This window comes from Pongo pygmaeus, chromosome 7, assembly GCF_028885625.2.
Source record: "Pongo pygmaeus isolate AG05252 chromosome 7, NHGRI_mPonPyg2-v2.0_pri, whole genome shotgun sequence".
In the NCBI taxonomy this organism is placed as follows: domain Eukaryota; kingdom Metazoa; phylum Chordata; class Mammalia; order Primates; family Hominidae; genus Pongo; species Pongo pygmaeus.
Window position 1 is genome coordinate 14,220,695 of NC_072380.2, and position 14,444 is coordinate 14,235,138.

At 33.4% G+C, this 14,444-nt stretch overlaps 1 protein-coding gene across 3 annotated transcripts in view; it reads right to left on the reverse strand.

Moving 5' to 3' along the window:
• SGCZ (sarcoglycan zeta) overlaps window positions 1–14,444 on the reverse strand; it is a 1,203,249-nt gene that overhangs the window by 173,086 nt on the left and 1,015,719 nt on the right. The window lies entirely within an intron of this gene.

The window sequence follows — 14,444 nt, forward strand, 5'->3', positions numbered from 1 at the left end:
CACAGCCTGTGAATTTACTAGATGTGATGTCCTCATTAGGCATCTTTTTGCATAACCAATGAACTCATTATTCATGAAAAATAAATAAAAGAAGGCTAGAGTATGGAGCTAAGGGTTGAGAAGAAGTAAATGTAGAATATGCTGTCATTAAGAATAAAATAGTAGATAATTTGAAATTAGAGAACAAGATAGTACTTAGAAACATATATTATCATATGCTTCTAAAAAATAAGTGTGTGTAGGGTGTGTGTGTGTGTGTGTGTGTGTGTGTGTGTGTGTGTGTGTATCAGTCAGGAAGAAGTGTTTGCAAATTTAATTTTTGTTTATGAATTGCCAGATCTTATGTGATATCATAAGCAACCGTAATATATTATTATAAGATAAAAGCATAGTGCTTACTTGTACTATTTGTACAAGTTTCATCCAGAAAAAGAGATTTCAATTACATTTCCTTGAAAGACTAGTTGATATGTATATGAAACAAGTAATCTTTATGCCTCAAAGCTGATCCATTCTTTTCTCTTTTTTGACTTAACAGAAAGTCACTTTTTCTTCAAATCAGAAAGAATAATATTATATCTGTATCTACATATCTGTCTACGTATAGAGATATAGTTCATTGGTTATGTAAAAAAGGTATCTAATGAGAACTTCTAGTAAATTTGCAGACTCTGTGTTCTGAAATAAAATCCCACATGTAACTGAGCTATGCCTTATTTATATATGTAACATAAATATAATAAATAGCTTATTCTTGCTTTACAGAACAAGCTATCTATATTAAAACAGTAGAAACAACTAGAAATTTCCACATCTAATAAACATTAGCAAATATTGGTATAAATAATTTTTTCTCTCAAAGTGCGAACCTTCTCCTAGTGGAGAAATAATCATAGGACTTTCAAAGACCTTTTTTACATGTAAAAAATTACAATTTTTCTTACTTGTTCTGTTTTTCATGAAACATTTAAAAATGATGCAATCTGAAGAGCCAACATACAGAAAGAAAAACATATTTATGCTTGTATTAAAACAGTACTTCTTCCAAAAAGATATTAAATATGTTACAATCTTAAACACAGTCTTAAATTGTGCACTAAAATCTATCAAAAAAACTGAAGACTTTTTAAACCATGAGAAATAAATGTGTCTAAGCATTTATCTCGTTGCTTGTAATCAGCTTGTTCCTAGAGTTGAACCCTGGATTTTGAGTTTACTGGCAGTTAAGGCAGAATAAAAATGTTACATTATAAAATTTTCATTGCCTGATAAAAGCAAGCAAATAAATTTATATGGAAAAATATTTTCCCACAATACTAGCATTTGACCTTCGCTCTCTGAGAAGTTTAAATATGTTCATTGAAAGCATTTGCTTGTAAATTTGGGCAAATCAAATGGTGCCCTGCACTGCTGGCACTGACGCCTGCCTCACCTAATACTACTGGGGGCCAGGTACAGGTAGAGCATTAGGGATATAGTCAGATGTTTTCTTAGGTCAAAAATAAGTGAAACGGTAAACGAAATGAATGAATACTGTTAAAAAAGATTTTAAAAATTGAATCCAGCTTTTAGTGTCATATTCCTCTAAATTTTGTTTCATTTCCCATTATTTGTATATGAAAACATTAATTTGATATCTGATTTACATTAAGAACATTAACAAGATAAAATATTTTAAATGTCATCCTTTCCACTAAACATTTTTAAAAGTGAAATGAATATGCATACTTACCATTTTAGAATGTGAAAGACATCATGTCGTCTTTTTTTTTTTTTTTCTGGAGGAGGAATTTGTGATGTGTGAGATTCATTATTCTAAATGTGAGTGATCAATTAACTAAAGCTATAGAAAGTGTAAGGAACCAGTCTGTATTCATTTATATTCACATTCTGCACTGTACAATTCTTCACAATTAAGTGACTATGAATTTGCACAAAGTTCAAAATCACTTCCTGATCCACAAAATGAAGTACTGAACTAGATTCAGAAAATTCATGCACTGCTTTTCTATTATTTCTCCAGTTTGGCTGGTTTTGCTGCCTCTTTCAATGGGCATGGTGGTGGGTGGGTGTCCTCTATGTATCTCAGTACTAATTCCAGATAATTCTCTCTCTCGTCTCCCTCCTCCTTAACCTTTAAAGTTCACATCACGACACTACACAAGTCACTACACTTATCAGCCCTCATTCTTGGAAGATTTCCTCTTTTGGTTCACCCATTGCCATACTCCCAGGAATCATTTCAGTCATCATTGTTGGTAATTTCAGTTACCATATAGATAATTTCCTAATACTTTGAACTCTTAGGTCGTTGATCTATCCTCCTATGATCTTGTCACACCCACTTCATGAGCCTCTCTCCTGCTCATTCGAAGATGTTTTCATGATTAAGAACTGTATCTCTTCTATTATCTCCATTGTAAGCCTAACACAATATACTTGTCCTTTTAGCTTCTCCTTCTAATGCCCAACACCAACATTTAAAAAAATTTCTTGTGGATTGAGGCAAAAGTACAATTAAAATTTGTATTCAACTGATAAAAAGACAATTACATTATAAATTTGTTTTATCATCGCTAAAAAGACAGTATAAATTTATTAAAGATAATTACAATTAAAAATTTAAAAAATATAATAAAAACATAAATCATCCAAAAATATTCTTTTAATGAATTATTTTTCTCCAATTAGTTCACTGTCTTTGGTTGAATATAACTTATTAATGAATGAAAGAGGTTCAACATTAGATATATGCTACCTTTGCAGTATAATGTGTGGAATGAGAAATATATTCATATAAATAAGTAGAAATATAGAGATTTGGCATAAAAATGTTACTTAATTATTGAACAGATTTTGAGGTATTTCCATCAAATACCCTATCACGTTGATTTATCTTCATTACATTTGACAATAGCCCAATTACATACAACCTTCAATTTTGCTATAAGGAACTAATCAGAAAGCAACAAAACTGCCAAATGTTTCATTATCTATTCATTAAATATATTACATCTCTCACATTTGGAGGAACATGCCTTAAAAATCTTTAGTAAAACTAAGTGATTGCTTGATATATCTCTTATTTTCTCTTGAAGACCTACTTTGTTTAATAGATATATTTTAGGAAAAGCTGGGATACTTGACAGATGGCAGAAGCATATGATATATAAAATGCTTTCATTCTTTCATATGCTTCATCCATATTTTTACCATAACAGAGCCCAGGATTTACTTCATTAAATTCATTAAAAAATCTTCCATATAGCCACCCTGAGAAAGATGTAAGAGAGGTGCATATATAAGACATAGATTTTTGCCATATAATCATTGGCTGTATATTCTTAATCATGTCTCTTCCTCAGAAAAAGTGCACTTTAACACCAGTCAGGGGGTGAAAAATGGAAGATCCCTAAATGGAACTTGTTAGCACTCTGATCTATCATTCTACAAGACATCTAAATATAAAACATTTCAGCTCCTTCAGAATAACTTGCTTCATGCTTAATATTAAATCCCTCATATACATACATGATACATAAATCCTACTATGAGTTTTTGATGTTCAGTTGGAATTACTCTCTCTTTCTCCTCCCTGAAGGTTTTAACCCTTAGGACAATGTATTTTGAAGATAAAAATCTATGATTTTACATTAGAAAGATGTAGTTTACCATAACGAATATTTCTAAAATGCTCCATCCAATGAGCATCTCTAAGTTTTTACAGTACCTAGTGTACCTTACAATCTGTTTGTCTCATTTCTCAATTACATGAATCTATCCAGAACACAAAATCTGAATTATCAACTTTCTGGGTTCACAGAAGCTATATCATCAAACTGTCTGATATTTACTCCTACTATAATTTCAGCTAAATTAAATACTTATAGAAGATTGTTTAAATTATATATTCCTCTGGCCATTATGGCCAGAACACTGAGTTAGACATATATCATAGTGTATTCATTTGTTAATCCTCTTCAAAATCAGTTTTACTTAACCTCACATAAAAATAATCCTCATTATTTTTAGGGTGATAGAATATTAAGCTAGATTGAACAGGTTTCTGGCCAGGCATGGTGGCTCATGCCTGTAATCCTAGCACTAGGATGCCAAAGTGGACAGATTGCTTTAACCCACGACATTGAGACCCACCTGGGCAATATGGCAAAAATTCACCTCCACAAAAAACAAAAATTACCTAGGTGTGCCTCTCACTCCAGCCTGGGCAATGGAGTGAGACCCTGTCTCCAAAAAAAAAAAAAAAACAAAACAAAACAACACAAACAAAACCTAAACAGGTTTCCTCTTTTACTCTAAAACCGTTTTTTGCAGCATTCTTTCTTTTTTTTTAAATACACCCAAAAAGTACATTTTAATGTACGACAATTTTTTTTTATACTTTAAGTTCTAGGGTACATGTGCACAACGCGCAGGTTTGTTACATATGTATACATGTGCCATGTTGGTGTGCTGCACCCATTAACTCATCATTTACATTAGGTATATCTCCTAATGCTATCCCTCCCCACTCCCCCAACCCCATGACAGGCCCTGGTGTGTGATGTTCCCCTTCCTGTGTCCAAGTATTCTCACTGTTCAATTCCCACCTATGAGTGAGAACATGTGGTGTTTGGTTTTTTGTCCTTGTGATAGTTTGCTGAGAATTTTGCAGCATTTTATATTGTTTTCCTGCATAATCTCCTTAGGAAGCTCTACATAACAAATTTCTTCGGCAATTTGTATTAAGAAGAGCTTTGTTTCTTTTAATTACTGACTATATTCTTATATTTTTGAAACGGGAAAGATATAGATATAGATATATAGACATATCTACCTACCAATTCAAGATCAATAAATGAACAATTTGCTGCAGTGTCTTGAAACAAATGAAATGGCAGGGGAATTTGGTAGTTTGTTGAATAAGAACCTTGCGTGACATTTTGATTGAACTTGGACTTTTAATTACAACTCCCAAAGTAATGAGGTTGTGTTATTCAAAAGAAGCGTCATTAATTATGAGATCAGTTTATATTTTCGAAGCATTATATCCTAAAAGAGAATGTAGATACTAAACAATCATTTGTATATCTAAATATAAACAAAATTCTGTTTTTCCCCCATGTATGAAGATTATAATGAAAACAAATGAAAAGTAGGTCTGTCCTTGTGAGTTTCTCAGGACATTAAAGTTACACCATTAATCATTAAGGTGGCATATTTCATTTAAAGAGGGCAATGTATTAGTCCTCTGCACTCTGCCAACACATGCCCTGTACTTCCCTGATCTCTTGGGAATCCTCTGATCTACTGGAGGATTCATGGAACAAAGTCAAAATCATACTGCAAAGGATAGGTCAAAACTCTGGACTAACTGTAGAAATTCACATGACATTCTGGAAGAGCCAAAGTTCCTCATTAGGTTAATAGACAGGATATGAAGAAATATAACAGAAGATTTGCTACTTCTCCAAAAAAATACTGATGCTATATTAAGTAAAATTATATTCAAAATTTATGTATGTATTGTGATGCTGAGCTCTTATGAAGCATATACAAAGAGCAAAATAATATACAAATTTTACTGGATTAATGTAGTGGTCTTGTGATTAGTTTACCTGCAAGCAGGGAAACCCACATTAAACTGCAGTTTGTATATCTTAAGGTATTTTAGACACGCTTGTATGACCTTCAAGTGTGAGGATTACATGCAGCATAATAGAAATAAATGAGAAATAGGTCAGTTTATAGAAACTATTCAAGAACATGCCCTTGCCTTCTTCATGCTGACAACTAACTTCCCAAAATCATTAGACATTATAAATTATGTAGCATACATGCAAAGGCAGAGAGTAGGTTTTTAACCTTAGAAAACGTTCAGTAGTAAGATTAACCATCATCACATCATATATTTAGCTGTGTCTTCCTGTTTGATTCCAAAACGTGCTAGAAGTCTTCCCTCTATACTTTAGTTTTCTATGTTACGAAAAAAGGCATTTAGCTTTGTGTAACCTCCAGTATATGGATTTGAAATACTGTATTTTTAAGGCAAATGCAATTTTCAATTTGTTATGAAGTTTTCCATTTATACCATAGATAAAATATCTACTGAGTTAATTAAAAAGACACATGAATAGAATTGAACCCAGAAAAATGTATAAAAGGCAGCAAGTTATCTTCCTTTAGAAAACAAAAACACATTTTTGCAATATGAAATTTCACTTAAATTCTCAAACCACTGGATATCTTGCCCAAGTAAAATGACTTTCTTTCCCTTGCCTCTTTTGCTAATATAGAGACATCTGAGCTGCTACTCAAAGCTTTTCTTTAAATATTTTAATCATAATTTTAAATTGTGATTTAATAAGCACATAGAATGATGCTTATAAAAATATTTAAAGAAAAGGGCTCCTTTCTAAACAACAAAATTCAGTGTAGTTTTTAAAGAAAGTAAGTATTTTGACAGTTTGTGTCTTGTTAAAGAATGACTGTAGTGTAAATATTTCTTTGCAGGTCGAGGTCCTATATATCACCAATATTTTTCTCCTGAAGCTCTACAATTAGTTCACTCCCTTAGAAAGTTTTGCTGAACATAATATTTTATCAGCCTCTGTAAGAACAATGCAAAACCAGTCTGTTCATCTGGACCAATGCCAAGTATAAGCTATTTGAGCTAAGTAGATGTTTATAGTTATTCTTAAATTTACTTGTCAATAAATTGACCAAAGTGTAATGTTGATCATATCAACCAAGCAATGTAATGCTGAACAAAAGAATGATCAAACCATTCTCACGCTGAGGATTCACTTTAGGATGGTGTAACAGACTCCATAAATACCCAATAAATAATTCTGTTTCATTAGAGTATGGACTAACTCTTTAGGATATAGAAAGAATATATTAAAAACTAACTGGGCATTTGAAGACGGTCAGAGGATCTAAATTCCAGAAGCAAAGCAGAAGTAGAGTGAAAGTTTATTGAACTTTCAAGGTAAAACTGTTCGTTAAAGATCTGGTTTTACTCACACGCGTTGAAAGATAATTGATTACATTAATTTGACCAACTCCTACTCTAAGCAATTTAAGCATGACAAAATAGGCACTAATCAGATGATAGAGTATAGTTTTTGAGAAAATTAAATCTGTGACACATTGCTCCTTGCGAGATCACATGAGTATCAATTAGCAAATGACTATATTTACTGATATGCATTAAGGTAACTTTGTTTAGAATGAACTTCAGTTCTCCAAATAAAACCATTAGCAATTTAAAAACACATATATTGACAGACTAAAAAGTAAGGACCTTACTGATAAGGTCGAACATTACAAAAGTGATACACTTTTTAATAGGTAAACTGTTCTTTGCTTCACAATCATTTCAGTTGCCTTACATTGTTTAAATAGTTCTGTACAATAGCACTTTCTGTGATAATGTGAAGGCTTATATTATCTAATGCAGTATACACTGGCCATAGAGATTTCCTAAGCATAGGAATGAATATATAATTTTAAATTTTTACTTAAGTTTAATTCATTTAAGGTTGAATACCCACATTTGGCAAGTAGCCATAGTATTTCAAAGCACACGAATAATTAGAGCAATTCAGTTCTGCAAAAGTATCCTATAAAAATTATTCTAATTTCCATATTTAATTTTAAAAGGATATATATATAAAATCTACATTATAGCGCTCAAAATATTTTCTTATATTTAGTCTTTTCTCTTTTATTGTCGTCAAGCTTTAAAACTTCAAGAACCTTGAATAAATAATACAAAAATCATTTACCATCATCAAAGATGTATCGTGATATACGAGGATAAAACCTAGACTTAAAAAAATAATGATGCAAATCCCAGTCAAAAAAAGTTTCAAGTAATACTTCAAGAAAAAAAAAAAAAACAGCAAAGAGCTTCTTGAATTAGAAAAAGTAAAATGTGAGAAGTATAAATTCTATATATTTAAGCACTCACTACACATCACAACTAAAAAAACAAAACCAAAATTGAGAAATCCCTTATTATCTTCATTTATATGAACACTTGCCTGCATTTGTATTTTGTATACAAACTTCTCTTTTCTTAAATTTTAAACTATGCATTTCCTGAACAATAAGATTTATTTAGCAATTGTTTCATGAAATTTTTCTGCATTAGTTTTTGTTTCCACTGTTTTGTGTTTAATGGAAGTTACGATATTAAACACTACACACTAAAAATAAAGCAAGTTAAAACTGTTCTTCAACAAACTGTAAAGTGTAAATAAAAGTAAAGCAGTTTATGATAGGTTAAAAATAAAGCAGGACACAGTAATATGTTTTAAGTCTATGAAAAGATTTAAAAATCAGAAAAGGCCCGGCACAGTGACTCATGCCTGTAATCCCAGCACTTGGGGAGGCTGATTCAGGTGGATCACTTGAGGCCAGGAGTTTGAAACCAGCCTGGCCAACATGATGAAACCCCATTTCTACCAAAAATACAAAAATTAGCCAGGCGTGGAGGCATGTGCCTGAAATCTCAGCTACTCAGGAGGCTGAGGCAGAAAAATCACTTGAACCCGGGAGGCGGAGGTTGCAGTGAGCCGAGATCATGCCACTGCACTCCAGCCTGAATGAGAAAATGTGATTCTGTCTCAAAAAATACATATATAACTAAATAAAACAAATGAATAAATAAATAAATAAAAAACAGCAAAGAAGAGGCAGAGCAAGATGGCCAAATAAGACCCTCCAGCGATCATCTCCCCATAGAAACATCAAATGTAGCAACTATCCAAACGCCAAGGTACCCTCACAAGACCTTAAAATACCAGGTGAGAGGTCGAAGTACCTGATTTTAGCATAAAAACAAGAAAAGATGCATCGAAGAGGGTAAGAAGGACAGAGTCACACTGCCATCTTCACCCCTCTCCCAACTCCAAGAAGCACAACTCAGAGAGAAACAAAACTCTCTCAGGAAGCGAGAGGGAAGTAACTGCAGGACTTTGACGTGGAGCCCCGTGCCAGGCCTACCAGGATGGTAGGAAGCCCAGTACTGGGCAGAATCCCACAACCTCTGGCCCCAGGCCAGGGCCACAGACAGATGGCGCCACCTGGACTTGCCGCAGCTCTAAAAGGCAACCTACAGCCTGAGCAGTATGGTCTCATGTTCCAGCCAGCACTACCCAGTGGTTTACAGCAGCCTCAGACCACCGGCGAACCTCAGTGACAAGGAGGCCATAGCTGCCCTGGTCATTACAGTAGCCATGGTGACTATGGGAATGGCTACTTAATTCATCCATCAATCTTAGGCAACACAGCATGGACAGGGATGCTGTGTGTTTAAGGAAAGGAGAAGGAGATTGACAGACAACACAGCCTTGGAGACCAGCATCGGGTCCTTCACAATGAGGCAGAGTAGAGTGGAGCTCTGCAGTGCCTGACTCTAGGCTGGTTACTGTGGATGGAGCATCTGGATCTTCCCCAGCCTCAGACAGAAATCCACGGACCCAACTGCCAGATTTCCCTTCCTTAGGGAACAAAACACCCACAGTAGACCGGCGGCAAACCTCAGCTTAGGCTGCCATCTAGTGTTGAACATGGGGCAACACAACACCTGCTGACTAGTAACAAAAATGGGCTTAGAGGACTATCTGGCGATGACACAGAAGCAGTGACCACCGGCCGAGAGAAAATAATCAGCCTGCTCAGAATCTCGTGAAGAACAAGCACTAAGACCCCAGATGGCTGCCGGGCGCGGTGGCTCACGCCTGTAATCCCCGCACTTTGGGAGGCCGAGGCGGGCGGATCACGAGGTCAGGAGACCGAGACCATCCTGGCTAACACGGTGAAACCCCGTCTCTACTACAAATATTAAAAAAAATTAGCCGGGCGTGGTGGCGGGCGCCTGTAGTCCCAGCTACTCGGGAGGCTGAGGCAGGAGAATGGCGTGAACCCGGGAGGCGGAGCTTGCAGTGAGCCGAGATGGCGCCACTGCACTCCAGCCTGGGTGACAGAGTGAGACTCCGTTTCAAAAACAAACAAACAAAAAACAAACAAACAAAAAAACCCACGCCAGATGGCAAAGACTAGAGTAAATTCCTAATTTTTCAATATGCAGGTGTCATTGCATATCCACAAACATCAAGAATATTTAGGATACTGTGACCTCACCAAACAGACAAAATAAGGCACCAGAGACCAACCCTAAAGTGATGGAGATGTGTGATATCTTAGAGATTTCAAAATAGCTTTAAAACCCTTTTCCCATTTGTCCTGAGAACACTAGTCAGTGGCACTCACGGCAGCAGTGTTTACGCTGTGATAACTTTGCCGAGAAATATATCACTTTTATTATTATTTTTACATCGCTCTAGTATATTGACTTTGGAAACAAAAGACATCATTTTCTTTATAGCATTCTGATTTTAGCAGTGGTATTTCCATTTACAAAATATAGAAATTCTTGATCACTGAAAATGTCAAATCCTGGAAAACGCTGGATCTCTATGTGTGATGCTAACATCATTCTTGAATATTTGTTGGCCAAATATTTATTTGATGAATCTGTTTTTTTCAAAATAGACAATTCAGATGTTAGCTCTGTTTAGAAATAGCTACAAGAACAGATTTTATATTTTATTTTCACATCGCAAATCAGTAAGATTTGCTTTAATCTCAAAGAATGTGCTCATGTAAAATTAAATGCTCCTTTAATAAGGCTGCAAACTGCACCCTTTGTTTCCCTAAACAGTAAAAAGGTTAAGCAAACTCAACATGGTCCAAGAAAATGCAGAGAGACAATTCAGCAATTTATTTAAAAAGAAAAAAAAAAAAAGCTTAACAGAGAGACTGAAATAAACTAAAAAAAAATCACACAGAAATCCTAGACTTGAAAATTACGATAAGCCAAATGAAAAATTCAGTAAAGAGCATCAACAGCAGAACTGATCAAGCAGAAGAAATAATTAGTGAAGTCAGGGAGAGGCGATTTGAAAATACACAGTCAGAAAAACAGAATGAAAAGGAACAAAGAAAGTCTAGAGGAATTATGGGAGAACATCAAAAGAGCAACTGTTCAAGTTATTAGTGTTCAAGAGGCTCCTAAGGATGCCGAGAGGTAGAAGACATATTCAAAGAGATAATAACAGAAAACTCCCCAAAACTAAGTAAACATACGATTATCCATGGACATAAATATCAAAGATGACCAACCAGACTCAATCCAAATAAGTCTGTCTTAAGAGATATCATAATCAAACTCTCAAAGTCTGGAATATTACCGATTCATATAAATTGAACCAAAATGTAATGATCCATTACTATGGGGCAGGGACGAAGTAATACAAATATAACAGGCATGTTCCTTTTCATTCAGGGTCTTCCATTTTTGTGGGTGAGACATTAATGAAATACACTGGAATCAATATGATAATATGTTTTACACACTTCTACAGAAGCACCAAGATAACTCACCTAATACGAACAGACATATTAAAAAATGTTTTTCTCAAGATATGATATTTACTGATTGAAAAAATACTGTGTAGGAATTAGCCAGGTAGGGACCCAAGAAGAAATGCAGGACATGTCTCCACTAGGAAAAGATTAAATGGGGAGAGAAGGAAAGGGACAAAATAGGGAACTCAAATCAGTTTAGTTCTAGACAACATGTCACAGAAGATCACGATGTGAAAATGTAGCGAAGAGTTGAAGAAATTGTTAGGGACCTGATGGGTCATTGTGAGGGGTTTTTATCTTATCCTAAGCAAAGATAAGGAGTCACTGAGACCCATCCAGTTGTCTATGATCAAAGCAACTAAGAGCAAAATCCACGATGCCTAAGCAGATGAGGTAAAAACGAAGTAAATTATGATGAAACTTCAGAAACATAGATCCGACATAAACTGGTAATCACAAAGAGAACACTGGGATCTAAGTCATTATAGCCACAAAATGGAGTAGAGGAACTATTGCAAGACAGAATATGAAGAGCTAGAATGAATTTATTTTACTAGCTAAATGACTTTTGTGAAGGAACTAGGACAAAAGTGGAATTTAAGTTAGTTCTAAAAGATTAAAGGCTCATGAATCATATCATCTTATGTTTTTACAGGGTTTCACTTTCAATATTTTTATTTTCTTATTTAATTTGGAATACAATGAGTGTGGTAGATAATACTCCTTTTATCTTTTCCCACTTTCCAGGTAAGAGTTATTATTATTATTTTCTTTTTTAGTACATTATGGATTAAGTAATATCCTTGACAATGTGCATACTGGGGTATGTGTATCCATCAAGTGACAGTTTTAATATTGAGCAAGTATTATATGTCATAAGATGATAAAAGAGCTCAAAATAAATCTAAGATCAACGAGCAAAATAACCCCATGGGAGGAAAAAAGCACTGAAACACAAGTAGCGTTATCATTTAAATTTTATTTATCTAATCAGCCTACTAGTGCCACTGCTGTGTATTGTAAGATGTGGTTTGCTATAAGATTTTGATAAGAGAAATAGTGAACTGGAGATTAATGGTGTTACATGGAGCGTTTAGGCTATAGACATCATTTTTACTGTTTATTGTTTAGTGCTTGTCCGTTCTGGTATTGTCTAGTCTCATGATGCTATTATGCATAATATTCTTAATTTCCTTAACATTCACTGCTACGATATTTTTGTTGTCACTGTTTTACTCCTGATGCTTCAGAGAGTTTTTGATGATTGATGAGCAGCAGTGGGATTGTGAATATGATACATTTGTAAAATCTCTTTGGGATCTTGGTCTACTCATCTGTAGTGTGAGGAGTTTGGGCTCATTGATCTAAAATGTTTTCATTTTAATTGCTGCATATATTTAAGCATCTTTCAGAGCCTTTATTTATCTATTCATTTTGGGTTTATCTCATATTCTTTGCTCAAGGTAAATATTCTTGAGATGTGAAAAAGTCATTCTATTTTTATATTTAGGTTCTTTCTGCATTTCTCTTACATCAGTTGCTAGAAAAGATCAAATTTAGTCTATTCAAAATTGGTCAATTATAGCATTTCAAAAGAATTATCATGTACTTATATATTTATATAAAATAAAGTTATAGCCTAATTTATTTTTTCTTGAAAGTTTTGGGAAATTATATTTACTGTTTATATTTCTGCAAATTTGCTAAGTTTTGGTGATAATATATATTGTATCTTTGAATAGTTTAATGATAAAATATAGTGAGAAAAACAGAAACAATGGAAGCAAAATACTGGGAATACGGTAGACAATATATAGAGAAATTATATATAAATATATATAATTATACATATATAAATTATATACAATTTCTGTTTGTATTGTCTACCCTACTCCAAGGATACGTATATGTATTTGTTATAGTTAAAAGCAAATCAGTGATAAAATTTATATTAAAAAAATATATATATTTTCTCCGCACTGTCTTTAACATTGCTACATACCATTTTTGCCTCCAACTTTCCAAATTTCAAGTAAAAATCTGTCTGACTGGCCTTCAAATAGTTAATACTTGCATATTTGCTATAACACAATTGGAAGTTAATTACTCGTTGACAAGTCACAGACAGTTTTTCATAAAGCACTGGTGGTCTGCGTATCAAAATTAGGGGATAGTATTTAAACAAGTATTGGCTATACTTTATATGTAGAACCCATACATTTTATCGTTGGCTGGCTTTTAATTACAACAAAAATAAATATATTTTTCTACTTGGTGGCATATATACATGTTATTATAACATGAGAAAACTATAAAAACAAAGATTATTAAAATAATATTATATGTACATTTGCATTCATTACTTTTGTATTGCTCATTTAAAAAATCTAGTTACATATTTAGTCTGGAATATAAAACATCCTCATCTGAATTCTTGAAGTATGTTAAAAATGTATTAGAATGTATCTTGACTGTAACTTAAAGAGAAAACTTTGAATAAAATAATTGAAATATAATACATATTTTTATTTCAAATTATTAAGTATATATCTTAAGTGCCATTACAGGCTTGCAGAATTTATTACCTGTAAATAGAAAATAGAAGAGTAAAATAGAAAAGGATGTATAAAACAATAATAATCACAAAATCCAATTCTATATCATTAAACACAATTATAAGTGTTTCACTCTTGTATATTTTCTATGATAGTCACAGATTTTGTGATTTCTTTTCATAAATGTGGGAATTAGTCTGCATTAGAGAACAGCTTAAGGTTTTACCATAGCATTATACTGTAAGCATTTTCACACCTCAAATATTTGAGATTATTATTTTAATGGCTCGAATTTATTTTGTAACAATATGTTAATTTAGTAAATAATTCAACAGTTCTTAAATATTATGAAATTTCCACTTTTTATATTAGAAGCAATGCTAATGTAAACATTCTCATGCTGTAATCATTGTGTAAATCTTTAATTCCTTAGCATAAATTTCCAGAGAG